This window comes from Anabrus simplex, chromosome 5, assembly GCF_040414725.1.
Source record: "Anabrus simplex isolate iqAnaSimp1 chromosome 5, ASM4041472v1, whole genome shotgun sequence".
NCBI classification, from domain to species: domain Eukaryota; kingdom Metazoa; phylum Arthropoda; class Insecta; order Orthoptera; family Tettigoniidae; genus Anabrus; species Anabrus simplex.
Window position 1 is genome coordinate 65105975 of NC_090269.1, and position 21731 is coordinate 65127705.

The window sequence follows — 21731 nt, forward strand, 5'->3', positions numbered from 1 at the left end:
GAGAAATAACATTATTTTAAAAATTTGAGCAATGCACAGACAAAACTCTTATTATTTATATTTCATAGTTGATCCAGTTGAGGTCTGCAAATTTGAAAAGAAGGAATAATGGAAGTTCAGAAAAACTATATATAACACATTCAGGCTACTTCTTCGACATGCCAAAAATTCTAGCAAGTTGAATGTAATGTATCGAAATGAAGACATGGTGGACGAAAAGGCTAACATGTTAGCGATATTCTTATTTGCTATCTCGGCGAGATTGTAAGACAATGCGCCACTGCCAAGATGTCAAGGTCAAGCTATTGCCCAGATCATTTTTGTTTCGTATTTTAGCACCATTTTAATCTTGTGACGTTTCTGGTAGTTAAAGAATTCATTAATATAAATAATGGTTTATAACGTTCGTACATATTATGTCGAGATAAGGAAGAACATTAAATTCAATGTAAAAATACAAATTCAACACTTATCTTCTATTTAATACCAGCTCATTAAATTATGTGATAAACTTTAAGTATTTTTCCAGTTATTTAATGTGGCTCAGACGATCATAAACGCCTTCTAGTAACAATCTAAAAACGTAATTGAAAAACGTCTTTCACTGATACGGTATCAAGGTATATATTCTCCCTGATGTGATCAGCATTGTCGTATGCTAGCAAAGAACTATAGCAACATGTGCAGGAAGATGTTTATCGCGTTTCTTATATCGTGTTTGGTATCTGGTAAGTTCTATCATAATCAGCGAGAGTAAGAGTTCTTGATGTAGTTCTTCCCATTACCCGTGCCACTGCTTACTGGGGAATTTTAATCTAGCACCGTATTGACCATGATACCTCCCGGCTGTGTTAGCATAATGAACTTCTCTGGAACTGTAAGATTTTCCACCAACAGTATTCTCACTTCCTTACGTTAGTTTTACTTAACACTGCATTAGGCGTGTCTTAAAAGTAGCTTCAATGCTCACGTCGTATCTGAGAGATGCATACATTCAGTCCATCTACACAACCCCTATATAATTTGTGGAAGATAAAAACTAACATAATATGCAATTTAAGGTTTATTTACAACATATCATTTGAAATATTGAGAAAGTATACTGGCATAGTTAAACTGAACACAATACAGTTTTACAAATCATCTTCTTCTTCTTCATTTTCAAGTTCAAAAAAATCTCGAGCTGCAAGCACTAACACAAACAATAACGAGCTAATTTACAGCAAATCAAACGATTTAAACAAGAATACTTACACATTTACTCGCGGCATATCTGTGAGATAACGGTTACAGGAGCTCGTGGCATTTGGTATGCATGAAGGCCACACAAATACTGGTTCTCACCACTTCCGAGACAGGAAGCTGGGAGTGGAATGGAGCTTCTAGTTTCAAGCAAGCTCAAGTTACAGCAAATAACTCCACCATGTATCTCTCAGATAATAAGTGACTAATACACTGGCAAAGGCTATACTCCACAAATAAATATTATATTTTTCTGCTTTCGATGGATGTTATGTGAGGACTAACATCGACGCACTGAGTAGGGGTAAACGTTGGCTGGCGTGGCCTGCGTCCTGTGAGTGTGTTGAGTAGAAATGTCCGGGCCCTCAACATATTCAATATCAACCAATAAGGAATTACCTCGATTCAATGGAAGTGCACTCTGTAGATTAGTGATTTTATGCACTGATATTTTAAAGCCTACATTTTTACGTATTAATCAACCAAAGTAACAATTCTGCATGAACAAAGCTTGTGTATGGACTTGAACGTACCTATTAAAATTACAATGGCTACACATTATTTAGGCCGGCGATGGCAGAGTGGCCTCTGCACTCCGACCGACCAACCGAGCAGAGGACGGGTGGCCGCGGCTCTGTCGTGGTTCTACGCCTCTGCATTCGGGAGACGGAGAGGGGATGGTCCCCACCGTCGGCTCTCCTGAGCATGGTTTTCCGTGGTTTTCCATTCTCCTGCACTAAGGCGAATGTCGGGAGAGTTCCTAGTATAGGTCACGGCCGCCAACCGTTTCACCTTCTGCGCACATCCCCTTCACCACAACAAATCTCCTGGCCGCAGAGACGGCTTCACCGTCTAAGAGGCCCACCTCCATTCAGGAGATGAATGAAAACATTGTTGTGGTAGTAGTAGTACATTACTTAGACGTAGTACACATTTACACAGATAACAGGAAATGGGTGTTGGCATTATTTAACAAAGATTACTTAAGGGTTTAGTAATGACATGTGCCCTCCGTAGAGACCTGGTGCAGTCATCCGGGAGTGTGGTGATGCTGATAACCTGCGCTGTCGCCGAAAATTCTCACAGGGTATGCTCTAAGTCAGGGCTTGAAAAATCCTGAGACCGACTCATTGGCTGAATGGTCAGCGTTGAGGTATTCGGTTCAGAAGTTTCCGGGCTGGATTCCTGGCCGAGCGGAGATTTTAATCGCGTTCGATTAATTCTTCTGGCTCGGGAACTGGGTGCTTGTGTTTGTCCCAACACTTTCCTCTTCATATCCAGACAACACACTACACTACCAACCACCACAGGAACACGCAATAATGATTACATTTCTTCGCTCTAGCTCGAGCGGTCGAGGAGAGAGGTCGTGTAGAGTAGTGCGTGCGGTGAATATGGTTGGCATCGAGCAATACCGGGCCGCTATTGGCAAATGGCAGGCGAAACGGAAGAAGGAGAACAAGAATGGATTGGTGATAAGTAAGGACGGATTAAAAATGAGTGAAACTTTGCTGGTAGTGGCAGTGGTAGCGGTGCTACTGGTTATTGGGGGTGGGGGGTGGGCGGTGGAATTAAACCCAGGCCCAAATACCAGTGGAAAATATAACACAGAGGATTTGGCCGCACTCAGGGTGGTTGTGAGTGAAGTCATGCAGGAGAAATGCCAGTGGGAGAAACTGCAGGAAATAAAGGACATGATGGAGGAGCAGAGGAAGGAGATAGGCAACATGAAGAAATGGCTGGAAACGAGGACGGAGGAATCAAGCAGAAGAGTTGACAATAATGAGAAAGAAATCGAGTTATTGAGAGGGGAAGTGAAATATTTGAAAGAGGAGATGATGAGGATGAAGAAAGAAGGGGAGGAGTACAAGCAGGAGAGATGGAAGAAAGGCATATTTATATATGGAGTTGAGGAAGATGTGAGGGAGGGCAAGTTGGAACTGATAGGCAAGATCGAAGTTATACGTGATACAATGAAGATAGATTTCAGTAGTGGTGACATAGACGATGTAGAGAGAATTGGTAAAACTAAAGGACGGAGGCCAATTAGGGTAAAATTTTTATCTACCCTAATGGCAGAAATTGTGGTAGGTAACAGTAAGAATTTACAGGGACAGAAAATAAGGGTGAAAAGAGACATGGGAAGAGAAGGAAGTGAAAATATGAGGATCTTGAATAGGCACCTATGGAGAGCGAGGAACCAGGGGCTAAAGGCCCGAATAAGAGGTCTGAGGTTGGAGGTGACAAACGGGCGATGGGTTAGAGTACATTCAGTGACGAAGCTAAAGGAGATGGACGAAAACGAGAGGGTTGAGGGTGGTGAGATGATTACATTTCTTCATATAGGGTTGGCGTCAGGAAGGGCATCCGGCCGTAAAACAGGGCCACATACACATGTGCGGCAGAGTTCACACCAGCATTCCCATAGATGTGGCAAAAGCCGTAGCAGGAGGGCTTGAAACATCTTGGATGCCAAACCCCCCTGGCGTTTAAAATTGGCAGGTTAGAGCTAGTTAATAAACTTTCCTTAATTCGGCATTAATGAAACACATAGGAGACATGTTATTATATGGAAAAAAATTCACATTTCAATGCACTAGTTTGAAAATCTTAACTTGTTAACACAGTAGTTTTCTCCTGGGTCTTCTTCAAGCTATGTTACAGTACGATGGTTTTTGCAGCCACGTCTTCATGTATTTCTCAGGCCTAAATCGGTCAACTGGTGTGGCATTTGAATGTATGAACAATTCATTACAACTAGTAATTTCAGAAGACAATAAACAGATATGAGATAAACATTAGACCAAGAGCAATTGTATCACTTACTTTCTACAACGTATTTCTCACGCTACGCTAAAACGAAATAAATAATTCACGATAACTTTGTGATAAATTAAGACAAATATATCAACGGCATTAATGATCATAAGGACCACTTCATTTCATTTCATCTCATAGAAATGCTGGTATTCTATATATTGTGTGACGTATCTGTATCTATATAAATAAAATCGTAATGACCGTGTGTCTCTACATTGACTATTTTGGTGAAATTTCCGTACAGTTATCCGTTTCAGGTGCAATAATGACCATCTGCATTTTTTTTTTTTTTTTTTTTTTTTTACCTTTGGTGCCTGTTTGTTTGTCTGTTTGTATTTAACTTGAAAACTACATGATATATTTCTACCAAACTTCATATTTAGAATCCACCTGATCTTGGGTCGGTTTTAGGGACAATATTGTTTCAAAATCCCTGAAATGTTTGCGGGTTTATACGAAACTGAAACCGTAATTATGCACTTCCACAAAATATACACAACTAAACTTAATGGAAAACCACCTGCCTTAATGGAAATCAATTTCTAAACCTTTTTTCCCATATGCATCATTTCGATACGATGATTTAAGGAATATATCATTAACGGACCGTTTTTTTTGGTATAAGTTCTACCGGATCTAACTCAAAGGCGGGTGCGTGTAAAGCGTATTTCTTATAACTTGAAAACTACTGGAGATATTTCATCCAGACTTCATATTTAGCATCCACCTGTCCAAAGACAAGTGTCTTTTTTTTTGCTAGTGGCTTTACGTCGCACTGACACAGATAGGTCTTATGGCGACGATGGGATAGGATAGGCCTAGGAGTTGGAAGGAAACGGCTGTGGCCTTAATTAAGGTACAGCCCCAGCATTTGCCTGGTGTGAAAATGGGGAACCACGAAAAATTATCTTCAGGGCTGGCGATAGTGGGATTTCAGCCCACTGTCTCCAGGATGCAAGCTCACAGCCGCGCGCCCCTAACCGCACGGCCAAATCGCCCGGTAGATAACTGTTTAGGTCCATACCATGTCGAATTCCCGGAATGGACTGGCGGTTTATAGGGAACCGAAATATTGATTTTGCTCTCCCACAATATATACAAGACGAATCTGACTGGAAATCGACCAAACTTGATGGAAATCCATTTCTAATTGTTTTTCTCATGGACATTTATTCGACTTGAGGATTAATAAGGGAGATATCATGAACGGTCGGTTTTGCAGGCTAGCCCGAGAGATGTTGTACGTGAAACAGATTCCGTATCAATCTATAAAAATAAAATCGTAACGACCGTGTGTCTGTACGTTGAATATTTTGGCTATATTTCCGTACAGCTATCCGTTTAAGGGTTCATAATGACTGTCCGCATATTTTTACTTTTAGTTTCCTGAAAGTCCTAATTTTAACCCCCTTGCCCAAAATCAAGATTGCGGCACAATCTACCACACGAGCTAGAAATATAAAATTAGGCAAACTTATATGTCTTAGCCTGTAAGTGACGGAAAGCTTCCACAGTATTTAAATATTTAATTTTTTACCCCCGAAAAATATCGGAATATTGGGGCAATTTTAATGTCAGTGCAGACCTTCGTTTCGAGGTTTCGTTCTAAGAACTAATTGTAATTTATAAAAATCAACTAAATTTAAAATTCTTGCTTTTGTTTCATCTGTCTGTAGGAGCCAGGTATTCAAAATTTCTTTTATTCCACGTTTGTTCCTGGCTTGTAAACCGCGGAGACAAGGTATTCTACAAAAGTAAATCAGTGTTATTCGCCCGAGTTACAAAAAATTTAAGGATCACTTTGTTAATAATCTCACCTGCTATATTAATAGCAACAACCATGAGTATTTAACTAAAGTAAACTCATTTCCTCATCCTGATGTGGGGCAGCTCTTTTTAGACAGACACCCCCAGTGGAAGGAAGTTGCAGGTGTACCATTTTTAGAACATATCAACCTTCCTGCCATTCATAAATCTCTGACAATACGGTACTGGGAATCGAACTCAGGCTCCCGAGAATGGCAGATAATTGTGCTAACCATGACGCTGGCGGGCCTTTTCTGCCCCCCCCCCCCTTCTTCAAATAATCTTAGAGGGGACGAGTGCCATTTTGCAATCCGCATCCCAAATTCTCCTTCTAAATGTTTTAAGCCCCCTTAAAACGTGAAGTTCGCTAGTCTTTGGAGCCCCGAATCGTAACTCCAGCGTAATAAGGTTTAAAAAGGAAGTCCCAAGTCGGCGAAGCAGGAGTTGTTCATGAAACTCTGGTCCTTCACACCGAAATTCGCTGGTTGTCCACAGGAAGTGTACTTTCCAGATTTTAAGAACGTAGAAATGAGTTATTACAGATATTTGCCACAGAAAAATTTGAGTTTGCTGACTTAATTAGCGACGAAACTTGGTGTTCGAAAGTTGCATACCTAGCTGATATTTTTGGACATTTGAATAATCTCAGTGCCAGTATGCTGGGCAAGAAATAGACTATTCTTAAATCAACTGGCAAGTTGAATGGGTTCTTAAAAGAATTCAGCTGTAGAAGTCAAAAGTTGAAAAGTGTACCTTGAAATGTTTTCTCTCACAGCTGATACTGACATCTGTTCCAGTCCAATTTTAGAACATCTTTCTGTTTTGGGGAATAAAGTGCAAGAATATTTTTCTTTCCTCAACGTGAACGAATGCGACTGGGTTCGCAATCCTTTTGCCGTTACTTTTGAGGACACAAAACATATACCAATAGAAGAGGCAGAAGAATTGGCTGAACTTACAGCCGATCGAACTTTGAAGCTGAAATTTAGAGAAAAAACACTACTTCAGTTCTGGATTTCAGTGAAGAGAGAGTTCGCAGTGTTATCATAGGGTACCTTATCTATATTAATACAGTTTTCAACAACTTATCTGTGCGAACAGGGATTTTCGGCACTGACCTGCATTAAAGGTAAGAAACGCGAATGTCTTCTTTCTGTATACCAAGAATTACGGGTGTGTTCTTCTGCGATTCCTCCTCGCAATGAACAGTTGGTACTTATATAGCGTCAAGTATCTCTTATATATTCTTACTTGTTCTGGCGTATACGCAACTCTGGTTTTGGTTCCCAGTCACTCTGGTATCATCGGGAATGAGACTGCTGATCAGGCAGCTAAACGAGCATCACAACAATCTCCCCCTCTTTCTCTAGCAATCCCTCCTTCTGATCGCATACATGAAGTGCGGGCTATATCTTATCAACAATGGCAGTCCGATTGGAATGAATCGTCACGAGAAAAGGGACATTTTTATCATCTATTACAACCTGTTATTCCTCATAAACCGTGGTTTTATTATGGCACGTACTCTCGGCGCCACATCATATCTATTATTCGTCTACGTTTTAATCATGCTCTTACTCCCCAATATAAAAGTCGATTTCATCTTTCTCTCCCAACTTCCTGTGTTTGTGGCTTGCCTGATACTGACAGTAATCACCTCCTGTTACAATGTCCTGCTTTTGATGTTCCCCGACAGCGCTTCTTATCCTCTTTACTTAACATGAACATGCCTTTCCGCACAAGTATTTCGTGTTTACTATCCTCTCTAACTCCTACTCATGTTAACAGCATAAATCAGTTTCTTGATGATGCACATGTTGTATTATAATCCTTTAAAAGCCTATTTCTTCTCACTCTTCCATTGCAAAATGTTTGTCATATTTTTGGTGGGATATAAATCACGATAACCTGTGTCTTATATGAGGTCATCATGTTTTTGTGTGAGTCCTATTTTTTTTATTTATCAGCTATACCTTTAACGTTTCATTACGAGTGATATATGTGCCAGTGTTGATGTTATTAATCTGGTTTCGTGACTGGACGATAACAAATGAGTCCAACCACACCATTCTAGAAGAAGAAGAAGAAGAAGAAGAAGAAGAACAGTTGTGCAGAAGTAAACATGCCCACATTTCCCACAAAACTGCAACAATAGTATAATATTATTGACAGAGCATCTTATTTTTTGAGTTCTTACTGCATGTAGGCTTTAGCCATTCTGTAATATTAGTAAATAGTATTACTAAAATATTGAATACACAAGCAATTCTTTCTTGACACAGTCGAACATTTATACCAGGGCCTCTCAGGGTGCATGCGCGTGGTGCATGCACTGTGCACGGTGCAAAAGACGACTTGGCTTGGTTGATCAGAGTGCAGACCCTCCACTCCTCGATTTGGAGCAATAGCGCTTACTCTCTCTTTCCTCACGCCTCTCTCGCTCACTCCGCCTGTCTCCCTCTGCCCCACTTGCGCCGTAGCACTCGAAATCCGGGCTGAGTTGAGCCGAGCATAGCCGAGTAGCCCACAGACGAAGCGTTGATCCGAGCCATACCGAGCGGCATCGATGCACAGTGCACGGAGCTCTTGCGCCTCGCTCTGCACGCGTGAGATTTTGGGCGTTTGAGAGGCCCTGATTTATACGGAACACTAGTGTGCCGCGGAACACCCTTTGAGAACCCCTGCTTTAGTTATTACCAATAATTCTTTGTACTCTCTTCCTTTGCTACGGAATGCAGTTCTCGATTCATGCCCACCTATTGTTCTGAGTGTGTCTAGTGCTTTCATTAATTCGGCTTTTTTTCTTCTTCTGCAGTCTTCATTGTACCACACACTATTTCTTTGTACTCATATCTCCTGAGCCCGCATCTTATGTCCTGCCATCAGCACTGTGCTTTCTGTTAGCTGCATTGCCTCATCTATGTTGTTTTCTTCAATCGCGATCTTAATTCCTGTCTAGATACTTTCAGAAGACCTCCCTTCAAATTATTCCTTGAATTCTGTGCTAAGGTCTTGGACACTAAACTCTCTTTAATATTCTTTTGAAAATACCCCCCACTATTCTCTTCCGTGCCTACCATATTTATAATTATGGGTAAGTGATGCGATTGTCCTCAAACTTTAACATTATTATCTTCTAAATGTGTGGTAAGGCCTTCTTAGAACACAATACTAGATCAATAGCACTACCACCCGTTTCCGTTATAGAACTGTATTTACGAAGCAAGCCATGTTTTAGTGAGTCCTGAAATTAATTTTCCCTCGCATTACTCGCATTACTTCAACCAAATTGGCGCGATTGTTGTCACCTAATCCCGAACTTGATTCTTCTTACCTTTCTCCTTTGTCCATGATAAAACTGAAGCAATGTAGGCTCTACTCTGTTATGAAATTGTAGGCCACTGCTACCCACCGTAATGTATGTACCGAAACTGACTGATGTGTTCTGAATATTTTTAGACTTTTTCAATTAATTCCTAAGCGGGAAGAGAAAAATAAGCATTATTGCTGGTTCTTGCTTCTACTCAAATTATTGCCAGGTAGAAAAGATTGGAACAAGTCTATCTCATAATGAATAATACAAATTTTCGAGGTAAATATAAGATGCGCTTACATTTTCTCACTTGAAGTACCTCGGAGGCACACCGTCAACAGCAAATACTCAGTAGGACGCAGAAAGTATCAAAGTTTAATATCAAGTCAGAACTGTACCTAGTTTTTCTGGATGCTATGAAATACATTTGTGTTAACGGAGATATGTTGAAAATTTCGTTAGTCCTAGCCACCTGAGCACAAGGAGGGCCAACACTCACAATATGTCCGAGATGCCTAATCCTTTTCCATAGCAACAGGTACTCCGATGCTCATGACCACTTACAAGGCAACTCAGCCGTTATGCATGGTTCACGGACTAGAACATGGCTACAGTAATCCACTACGAACCACATAGTGCAGATAAGGAAAATTAACAACCCAATAGCTCAATTCAATCTTGATCATGCATAAAGGCTAATCATTGGTGTTGAGATACATTTGATCACAATCCAGAAATTGACAGAATTCTTGCAATGTCCTTAAGGTACAGTCTACCGAATTAAAAGTGAATTATCATAGTGCTGTCAATAACTGTCCGGCTCCATAGCTACTGTAAATGGTTAGCGTGCTGGCCGTTGGTCACAGGGGTCCAGGGTTCGATTCCCGGCAGGGCCGGGAACGTTAATCATCATTGGTTAATTCCGCTGGTACAGGGACTAGGTGTATGTGTCGTCTTCACCATCATTTCATCCTCATCACGATTCGCAGGTCGCCCACGGGAGTCTAATCAAAATACCTGCATCTGGCGAGCCGAACCTGTCCTCGGAAACTCTCAGCACTAAAACTCCCAAACCCCACGGCACTTAACACCCTTGAATTTGCCTTGGCCTGCCCAGCGACCGCTGTTCAGCCCGAAGGCCTGCAGATTACAATGGGTCGTGTGGTCAGCACGACGCATACTCTTCGGCCATTATTCTGGGCTTTCGAGACCGGGGCCGCCATCTCACCGTCAGATAGCTCCTCAATTCAAATCACCTACACTGAGTGAACATCGAACCAGCCCTCAGGTCGAGAGATAAATCCCTGACCTGGCCGGGAATTGAACCTGGGGCCCAGGTACGCTACCCCTACACCACTGTGGTCAGCACTAAAAGCCATACGCCATTTCATTTTTGTCAATAACTTCCGTCACTATGAACAGGAAGATATGTAGCATGCTAATTGTGTTATGTTTGGCATTCGGTAAGCTTAGCGTTTTTCACTGATAGTTTGATTTCAATTTTACTGTGATTGTTTTAGTTTGTTGGCTTTCTGTCTTATTCGACCATGTAGTCAGCTTCTTACACCTGATAATGAAACTTTTCTATATGTACAGTATATGTTATTTTGTCCACCTCTGTGGTGTGGTAGTTAGTGTGATTAGCTGCCACCCCCGAAGGTCCGGATTCGTTTCCCGGCTCTGCCACGAAATTTGAAAAGCGGTAGGCTTGCTTGTTGATGATGCTTGTTGTTTTAAGGGGCCTAACATCGAAGGTCATCGGCCCTAAAAGCGATAGGAGGACTGGAGGTTGATCCATTCAGACTAGAGGGCAACTGAGCAGAGGGTATTCGATTTCCACGGAAGCCATCCAACTAGTGGTTTTCCATTGTTTTCCAGCTACTTTTCCGGGAAAATGCCGGGATGCTACCTAATTTGAACACAGAATAACTCTCCAAGTTAGATAAAGAAATGGGTACTTTCTCCAAGGTGAATGTAAACTTGAAAAAGAAGAAGAGGATACCTAACTTAAAGGCCACGCTGCTTTCTTTCGTCCTCCTCGTTTACCCCTTCCAGTCTTCCCATTCCCCCTACAAGGTCCCAGTTCCACATAGCAGGTGAGGCCGTCTGAGCGAGGTACTGGTTCTCTATTCCAATTATATGCCCGACTCAGTCGTACGCTCCAGAACACTGTCCTTGAAGCGATAGAGTTTGAATCCCTCGCTGAGTCCGAGGGAAAAACCAACTCAGGAAGGTAAACGGTTTAAGAAGAAAGAAAGAAAGAAAGAAAGAAAGAAAGAAAGAAAGAAAGAAAGAAAGAAAGAAAGAAAGAAAGAAAGAAAGAAAAGCTGTCAGAGAGGTCATGTACGTTTGGATGAAACAATATATACCACACCTAACTCAGCACATAATAGGATTGTGCTAGCCCCATCTTGATAATATTAAATTAGTCATATTCAAGGTTCTTTTTCTCCTAATCCATGGGAGGTAGTGTCCTGAGATTTTACATTCGTTTCAGAGGTTATTCGGAATGAAGAGATAAGGCTACTTAGAATAGAATTCGATGGGTGAAGCTGTACGCGTAAAGCGGATTCGGTTGTGGGATCAAGTGAGGCGAATGGAGGAGGATACGTTACCTAGGAGAATAATGGACTCAGTCATAGAGGTTAAGAGACGTGGAATAGAAGAAAATGGATGTGTTTCGTCTGGCAAGACTAAGGGCATTATGACCTCTCTCCCCCCTAACATGAAAATTCTATATTTACGTAAAAAGCAATGTCATCTCCGTACAGGCAATGAAGGCCCTTGAAGGGGTGGAAGATAAAGGCTTCCAATTTCCGTAACCTCGGCACTTGCTGGGGTAGAGTGGTTAGCTTTACGCCTAGCCGCCTTTGCCTCCAGGAATTAACCTGGTACTCATTTTTGGTGTAGGCTGAGTAAACCTCAGGGCCACGTGCACCTCTGACAGCGAAAATCTCGTTTCTTAAATTTCACAACTTCCTGACGGGGATTCGATCCCACGTCCCTCCGGCCGAACCGAGCACGCCTTTACCGCCTCGGGCAGGCAGCCCCTTCTATATTTACGTGTGTAGAATTAAATTATATAGACTGCAAATGAAACTTCTTACAGCTACTTAACAATATTATAATAAATAATAATATGAATTGGAGGAAATCTCATAATGAATTCCTTCAACATACGAGGACAATAAACAGTTGTTTTTTTTTTTTACAACACTTTGGGTTTCTAAAAGCTGCCTATTTCAGTACAAGTATATTAACATTGTTTCCTATCTCAAAAATGACTAACTCTTTCTTTCTTTCATTCTTTCTTTCTCTCTTTCTTTCTTGATCTGTTTACACTCCAGGGTTGGTTTTTCCCTCGGACTCAGCGAGGGATCCCACCTCTACCGCCTCAAGGGTAGTGTCCTGGAGCGAGAGACATTGGGTCAGTGGATACAACTGGGGAGAATGACCAGTATATCGCCCAGGCGGCCTCACCTTCTATGTTGTACAGGGGGCTTACTGGGGGATGGGAAGATTGGAAGGGAAATACAAGGAAGAGGGAAGGAAGCGGCTGTGGCCTTCAGTTAGATACCATCCCGCCATTTGCTTGGAGGAGAAGTGGGAAACCATGGAAAACCACTTCCAGGATGGTTGATGTGGGAATCGAACCCACCTCTACTCAGTTGATCTCCTGAGGCTGAGTGGACCCCGTTCCAGCCCTCGTACCACTTTTCAAATTTCGTGGCATAGCCGGAAATCGAACTCGGGCCTGCAGGGCTGACAGCTAATCACACTAACCACTACACCACAGAGGCGGACGACTAATTAATAATGTTTTTGCTTTTATTTCCCATTATCTAAATTTTGACGGTTTTCTGAGACTCCAACGTATCTGATTTTGTCCCGCAGCAGTTCTTTTATGTGCCAGTAAATCTACCACCGGACTGAGCCAGGATCGAACCTGCCAAATTGGGGTCAAAGGCCAGCGCCTCAACTTTCTGAGCCTCTCAGCCCGGCACTAATTGAACTTCTTCTTCTTGTTCTGCTTACCCTCCAGGATCGGTTTTTCCCTCGGACTCAGCGAGTGATCCCACCTCTACCGCCTCAAGGGCAGTATCCTTGAGCTTCAGACTCTGGGTCGGCAGATACAACTGGGGAGGATGACCAGTACCTCACCCAGACGGCCTCACCTGTTATGCTGAACAGGGGCCTGGGTGGGGGATGGGAAGTTTGGAAGGGATAGACAAGGAAGAGGGAAGGAAGCGGCCGTGGTCTTAAGTTAGGTACCATCCCGGCATTTGCCTGGAGGAGAAGTTGGAAACCACGGAAAACCACTTCCAGGATGGCTGAGGTGGGAATCGAACCCACCTCTACTCAGTTGACCTCCCGAGGCTGAGTGGACCCCGTTCCAGCCCTCGTACTACTTTTTCAAATTTTGTGGCAGAGCCGGGAATCGAACCCGGGCCTCCGGGGGTGACAGCTAATCACACTAACCACTACACCACGGTGGCGGACACTAATTGAACTAATGTTCAATAATGTGTGAATAGTGAATAGCCCAACTCTTGTCCCGTTTCTCTAAGGGTCGGGTATGAGCTGAGATGAATTTGTCGTGGCGGGCTTTTATGATCGGACTGGTGTCAACCTATTTAGAGGAGTTAATGAGACGGAATGAATGACGGGATGTATGATAGTAGGAAGGGGGAGGGTGAAACACCGTGGCGGCATATAGCCTACTCCGACGGACAGACGAATCTCCATCAACAGCATCATATGCCCTATGTGGGGAGGTTTGAATTTAATCCAGGCTTTTAGCAAGCGATCCAGTGATTATAAAACATGTACCACCACCTCTCCTACCCTGCCGGTCAACATTCTGGCGGCAAAAGTTTGTTCGACCAACGGGACTCGAACCGGCTAACCACTGTGTCAGACCGTTCAGACTTAAACGCCTTAATGATCGTGGCCACCAGGCGGGCTAAATTAATCTGCGCGTGTACTTAGCATTATTTACGTCATAAATGAATGCACTTACCACTGCTTACATCTGTAAATACGTTTTAGTCTTCAATATTGCTATTATATTGATTACATTATTTCTGTCGCCAATCACTGTTATAAACAGGCTGATGGTGGTTGAAAAAAATACTGTCACTGTTACACCATTCAGGTATTTTAAATGAAGGAAAGAATGCTCAGGTTTTGTACTCATTCTGCCCAAAATGATATTAAAACAGTAGGTTTAAAAGTTAAATTACATTAAACTTAAACTATTAAACTTTCATGGTAAGCTACCCCGGCCTGTGTACGGCAAGTAAACAGTGTTAACGTACAACTTTCTTTTCCTTCTTCTTCTTTTCCTGCCGCTTTTCCCACACCTGTGGGGTCGCGGGTGCGAACTGTGTCGCACATGTGGATTTGGCCCTGTTTTACGGCCGGATGCCCTTCCTGACGCCAACCCTCTATGGAGGGATGTAAGCACTATTGCGTGTTTCTGTGGTGGTTGGTAGTGTAGTATGTTGTCTGAAGATGATGAGGAGAGTGTTGGGACGGACATATACACCCAGTCCCCGAGCCAGAAGAATTAATCAGAAGCGATTAAAATCCCCGACCCGGCCGGGAATCGAACCCGGGACCCTCTGAACCGAAGGCCAGTACGCTGACCATTCAGCCAACGAGTCGGACACAGTGTTAACGTACAACACTTGATATTATTTACATGCATAAGGTATAGAAGTCCGCCTCTGTGGTGTAGTGGTTAGTGTGATTAGCTGCCAACCCCGAAGGTCCGGATTCGATTCCCGTCTCTGACACGAAATTTGAAAAGTGGTACGAGGGCTGGAACTGCGCCCACTCAGCCTCGGGAGGTCAACTGAGTAGAGGTGGGTTCGATTCCCACCTCAGCCATCCTCGAAGTGGTTTTCCGTGGTTCCCACGTTTCCTCTAGGCAAATGCCGGGATGGTACCTAACTTAAGGCCGCGGCCACTTCTTTCTCTCTTCCTTGTCTACCCCTTCCAATCTTCCTATTCACCCGCAAGGCCCCTCCTCAGTATAGCAGGTGGGGCTACCTGGTCGAGGTACTGGTTGTTCTCCCCAGCTGTATCCCCTGACCCAATGTCTGAAGCTCCAGGACACTGCCCTTGAGGCGGTAGAGGTGGGATCCCTCGCTGAGTCCGAGGGAGAAACCAACCTTGGAGGGTAAACAGATTAAGAAGAAGAAGCAGCTATAGATCATTTAACCTGACAATTTTCCCTTTCAAATGTGTCATCTTTGTCAGGAGCATAGTGGGGATAACTATCGATATCTTCCATGGATTCTCCTAAACACTCCATTAAATTCACACCTTGTACATAAAAGTCATACAACCGACTGCTAACGTCAGCCATTTTCTGTCCCTTGCCACTGTTTGCATGCCAAAAGCGAGTCACTTACAGATGAGTTCAAATATATGAAACTGCATAGTGCTGTCATTTGTTGAGCAATCAAGGAACTTTAACTAATACGAGATACAGTAGGAAATTCCCTACCAATATTTACATGCCATAACTCAACTTATGTGGAAAACGTCCCTTCCATTATTTACAGAGCCTCTCAATTAAGAAGCGGAGGGAGACCAAGTTGACGTTTGACTCAGTTTTTAATAATTTAAGGACAAGAGTTATTGAACTAACGAGGCCATAGAGTTAGATACAGATATAGGATTGTGTAGGTGTTCAGCCAGCTCAGAGACTTGTAGACTGAACACTGAAGGCGTAAGAGTCAGTAATACAGATGATGTACAGTAGCCACAGAAAGTATTCCTACACCAACATTTTAATGTATACCTTGTATATGAAGCACCATGAAGTAATATAAACACATCCAGTGAGACATATGCATTAAAGAAAGACACCTAGCTGTACATTTGCTATGAGATTTACAGCGCTCAACATAATACACAAATAAACTCGTCTTTTAACAGAACAAAAAGTATTCGTACACTACTAGATAATTCAAACACTTTCCGAAGTCTTTGTTCAAACACAGTCTTAATACTTTGTATGCATGCCTTTAGCTTTGATGATCTGTTCCAGACGTCTTGGCATTGAGTTAACTAAACGTTTGGTGTACGCTTCAGATATGTTGGATCGTGCATCTGAGGGTATCTCCTTAAGATGTTCTTTACTAGTAGGATGGCGTTTTTGCACTTCTTTGCCTAGATGGTCCCACAGGTTCTCTATGGGGTTGAGGCCTGGACTCTGCGGTGGAGTGAGAAGTCTTCTTGGGGCGTTGTACAACAACCGTTCACTGGTTATTGTCCCGTTGGAAGTGGAAGACTCCTTCCAGATGAAGCTTGTGTGCACTGCTGCTTAAATTATGGCGCCATACATCTATGTGCATCCTGGCATCCATAATACCATCAATAAATGCCAGATATCCCACTGTATTTGCAGCCATGCAGCCCCAAAGCATCACACTCGCTCCTCCCTGTTTTACCGTGGGGATTACGTATTGAGATTCACGTTCGGTGTTTGGCTTCCACCATATCTTCCTGCTCCTACCAGTTCCAAACTGTGTAAACTTCGCTTCATCAGAAAATAAAATGGTGTTCCAAAAGTCCATTGCCTTTTCACGATACTCTTTCGCGAACTGTAGGCGCATCTGCCTATTTCTTTCACTTATGAGTGGCTTATTTCGTGGACATCTACTGCGCAGGTTCGCACTGTGCAATACATTCCATACAGCCTGCACATTCACCGTTTTGTTGGGCCTTGAAGCGAGTTCTGTAGCACTTCGGAGCGGTTCCTTTCGTGCCGAATGCACAATATTGCGTCGCTCCCGTATTGTCAGCACTTTTGGACAACCAGATCTGGGTTTGTTTTCTGTTTGCCCGCTGTGCTTGCATTTTTTAAACTATTGAACTCACCGTAGTAAAGCTAATGCCGAGCTGTGTTCCAGTTTGACGACAACTTTTACCTTGCTTACACGGTAACACTATATTACCTCGTTGACTCAACGAAGGTTCCGTCTTCTTTCGCCCAATACTAAATAACCTTGCGGCAACGACAGCACAGTGATGACTGAAGAGATAACAACCCCACCTGCAGGCATAACTGTGGCGACAACTGATTTAACTAATCACAAAGACAGTGCACCCGCACTGTACGAATACTTTCTTGGCGGTACGATCTGCAGTTTGTATACAGTATAGTGCCGATCTTGTTACATTTTTAAACGATCTGTATATTCAGCGTGTATATCTGATGTCTGTCGTTATGCCGTTTATAAATCTGACTTCAGCTCGTAAGTCGTAAAGATGTTCTATCGTTCCCATAGGTGTTCGAATACTTTCTGTGCCCACTGTATGTATTTTGTGAAGTGTTTATAATTTCTTCAATGTGGATTTCTCCTCTACATATTTGCATTGACATGTCTAATTGAAGACATGAGTGAAAGAACTAGATAATGACCACATTTAGCGAAAATTAGCTTTTGACTTCTATTTGTAGCCTTAACTGCCCTCTATCAGTTACTATAGCAGTTAATTTCAGAAAGTGCCTATTTTTCTCGCTAGATGGCCTTTAAGTTTCAACTGGTTCCTTTCTGAGTGCAAGACTTGGATAATAACCGGAATTATCCAGTTCTTGCTCTCAGTTGCCCTCGTGCTGAAGAAGAGTAAGGAAGGTGGCTGAATGCAGTGAGTTATTTAGTGCTGCAAATGCAAGCTTTAATTCAGAGGTAGGTTACATTAAGAGCTGTATTTTAGTGCTAAATGTATAGAATGTATATTACAGAATATTAAGTTTAATGTTACATTGTATTATACAACAATATTTTAGACTAAAATGTTATATTCAAATAAATGTGGAAGTTTGAAACCCACACTTTATGCTTTTATAAATGATTGTAATTTTTAGATACCGCTACTAAGTTCTACTGATTCTTCTCCGGTAAAGAGTAAGAAAAGGACAAGAAAGGAATATAATTGGCAAAGGAATGTTAGGAAACGAAATATGTTGAATGGGGAAGAATATATATATCAACAACAGGGAAAAACTTGTGCCTGCAAAGACAGTTGCTCCAGATTTTTTTTTGTAAGAGAAAATGTACAGCCAAGTTCTGCAAAGATATTAAAGAACGAATTCTTAGGAATTTCAACGAAATGAGTGAGAAGAATGCTCAGGATGAATATCTCATGGGCTTAATAATCTCACATAATATTCAAAGGTTAGCTTTAAATAAATATTAGTTTTAGACATATATTTTGTAGGAGCATTGAACACACAACAATGCAATATATTTTTGTTGCGGAAGGCACACTGATTTCAGCATGAAGTGGAGAAGGAAGAAGAAGCTTGCTGCAAGAAACAATGAAACTGAGAGTGAAGATGAGGATGAAGAAATAGGTGTAGAACCATTATGTAGAGAAGTACATTCCGCATGAAATTAAAACACTGCACATTTTTACTGACAACTGTGCAGGGCAAAACAAGAATATTTTGATGGTTCAGTACTTAAGTACACTAGCGGCTTCGGGCAGATTGGTCAAAATATATCACCATTTTCCAGAACGTGGACATTCGTTCATGCCCTGTGATCGTACCTTCGCACAGATTGAGAAGCTAAAACGCAAGAAAGAGTATGTGTTTGTCCCTCAGGAATGGCACGATATTGTTTCATCTGCTTCCCAAAAATTTGCTGTGGTGAAAGTACACCAGGACATGGTATTTGATTTTAAACATCACTTGGTGTCACATTTTAAGAAAATAATAAAGAATGGTACCGAATCATTCAGAATAAGTAGGTACTATAATTTTTTTATGAAGGGAGAGAGCTGTCTGTTTCTGCTGGTCAAAACACTTTTGTTCATACAAAATTTTGTTTGTTCAAGACGAAACGTACTCCAATATTGCATCCCGCCAAGTTGTACCAAACTCCACTGCCTTTGAATAACAAGAAGTACAGAGATGTGATGAAATTGGTACAGAAGTATATTCCTCCTGTACACATGAAATGGTATTCTGATCTCAGATGTGAACGCGAGGATGAAGAATATGGCTCTGAAAGTGAGGCATCATGCCACGAGTTCTAAAAACGGTTTTCAACCATATTTTTCATAATACTTATTATGTATGTCATGCACTGACCTTTTAAAATTCAATATTTCATCATTTAAACATTAAAACATGTAATGGCATTCATTCTCCAATTTCTATTCCCGTTTTTACATTCCTTAAAACATCTGAGTGCAAGATATGGATAATTCCATCACACATTTTCTCGTTTTTTTATTATTTCTAAATAGAGTAGTGGGTTAAAAATTGAAATAGTAGTGTATATTCATATATACTTTCACATTAAACTGAAATCTTAAATGAATTATAGGATTTATATAGTTTTAAATGTTTTTCCCGTTTTTCTCGGAACTTAACATTTGGTTATTAGCTTGTTCTTGCACTCAGGTCTTCAATTGACCTCACATGGCTTCGATGAATTACATTTTTATGTTGTTTGTAATGTAAGATACCTTCCCCAACCTAAGCTACACAGACTCCTTCCCTACTACAATAATATAATAATAAAAATGTCCTTTCTATTTCAGTGAGTTTTGCATTTGACCCGAACAGCTGCAGTCTTCCACCCGTTACAGGATATTGTTTAGCTCTGATTCGTCTATTTTTCTACAATGGACTAACTCAGGAATGTGAACGGTTCATATATGGAGGATGTGGTGGAAATGAAAACAGGTAATATTCTGCACGGATGGAACTTTTCTTCCTGGTCAAACAAGGACTAGGACTGATTTAACCTTTTTTTAAATTTCATGACAATGGCAGTTTGAACATAAATTTCCTTATGCTGGTAGCGTAAGATATATGATGATACTGTACTGTACATTAGAGACTGTACGAAAAACAGTCATACGTAAGAATAAAGAAATGAATCGTTGCAAAATTTTACACAGATTGAACAATAGTTGTGATTCTTCTTCATTTGATGTAACCAAGGCCGAATCTAGCTACTGCAACACCTCTGGGCCTAAATAATTTTGCGCCACCTCTTGAAAAGACAAAACTGCATTTACTAATACTTTAATACAGTATAATGAATAAAGTGCCGGGCTAAGTGGCTCAGACGGTTTAGGCGCTGGCCTTCTGACCCCAGCTTGGCAGGTTCGATCCTGGCTCAGTCCGGTGGTATTTGAAGGTGCTCAAATACGTCAGCCTCGTGTCGGAAGATTTACTGCCACCTAAAAACACTCCTGCGGGACTAAAGTCCGATACCTCGGCGTCTCCGAAAACCGTAAAAGTAGTTTGTGGTACGTTAAGCAAATGACATTATAATGAATAAAGTAATAGAGTAGAGTGCCTCCAAGGTAAATATCAAACGCTAATATAAATAATTAAATATAATAATAACAACAACAATAATAATAATTCAAATGTGGTTGTATTTTAAATATTATTAGCGACAGCTTCCATGTAAGCGGAACAAAAATTCCATTATTCACTCCAGAGCATTCACTTTTTAATACTACGCAAGTGACCGCCTTCTAAAAAATTATTTTCAAACCATCAGGGCGTTTAAATATTGTTGTCCCATAAATTTGCCGCGCTGTTCCCGGGCCTGTAAAACTCCTGTAGAAATACGGCCCTGGATGTAATCCACATTATTCGTAAATGTGGGTAGGAAGCACTGACATTCATGCGATCCTTACTGATAATGAACATTACCCGGGTAATGGCGACTTTTTTTTTTTTTTTTTTTTTTTTTTTTGCTATTTGCTTTACGTCGCACCGACACAGACATGTCTTATGGCGACGATGGGATATGTAAGGCCTAGGAATGGGAAGGAAGCGGCCGTGGCCTTAATTAAGGTACAGCCCCAGCATTTGCCTAATGTGAAAATGGGAAACCACGGAAAACCATCTTCAGGGCTGCCGACAGTGGGTTTCGAACCCACTATATCCCGATTACTGGATACTGGCCGCACTTGAGCGAGTGCAGCTATCGAGCTCGGTATGGCGACTTTCGTAAAATCAATTGTATTATAGGAACTAGCAAATTTACCCGTGCTTCGCTGCGGTATTCTACATTGTATACGGATTTCTCCTTAATTACTGTAATGGCAGTGAGTAAGATTATATTAAACTGCATGTCTCTTAGCGCTATCCGAGAAACAAAACAGGGAAGACGCCATACGTTGTTTCCGATGTAATTTAGGCATTGGGGAAGTTTTGAGGATAATGGCAGGCCACATTTACTACTGCCAATCACAATCGAGTTCCGGAATTTCTACTATAACGGCAGGCTCACTTGGCAACTGCCATTCACAATAGAGATGGATAGTTTACATTATAAAGACAGGCCGAGTATCTTAATGCCAGTCACAATCGAGTTGGAGAGATTGGATTATAATCGAGAAATGTCGCGCAATCTATCGTACCAACAATCGAGACACGACAATAAATCATAGGACCAAAGTTCTAGGTCTCTCCAAATTGAAGAGCGGTTGTGCTATCTGTTTCGTAATGCGACTTATCGTTTAGCTACCAATTAGGTATTCCGAAATGAAGGTCTGC

At 41.7% G+C, this 21731-nt stretch overlaps 1 long non-coding RNA gene across 1 annotated transcript in view; it reads left to right on the forward strand.

Annotated features, from left to right (window-relative positions):
• Nucleotides 1-658: 658 nt before the first annotated feature.
• The window catches only part of LOC136874395 (uncharacterized), a 61977-nt gene continuing 40904 nt past the window's right edge, over nucleotides 659-21731 (forward strand). The window contains exons 1-2 of the long non-coding RNA XR_010860261.2: nucleotides 659-728; nucleotides 19751-19895. This is a non-coding gene — a long non-coding RNA (uncharacterized lncRNA). The remainder of the gene's footprint in view (nucleotides 729-19750; nucleotides 19896-21731) is intronic.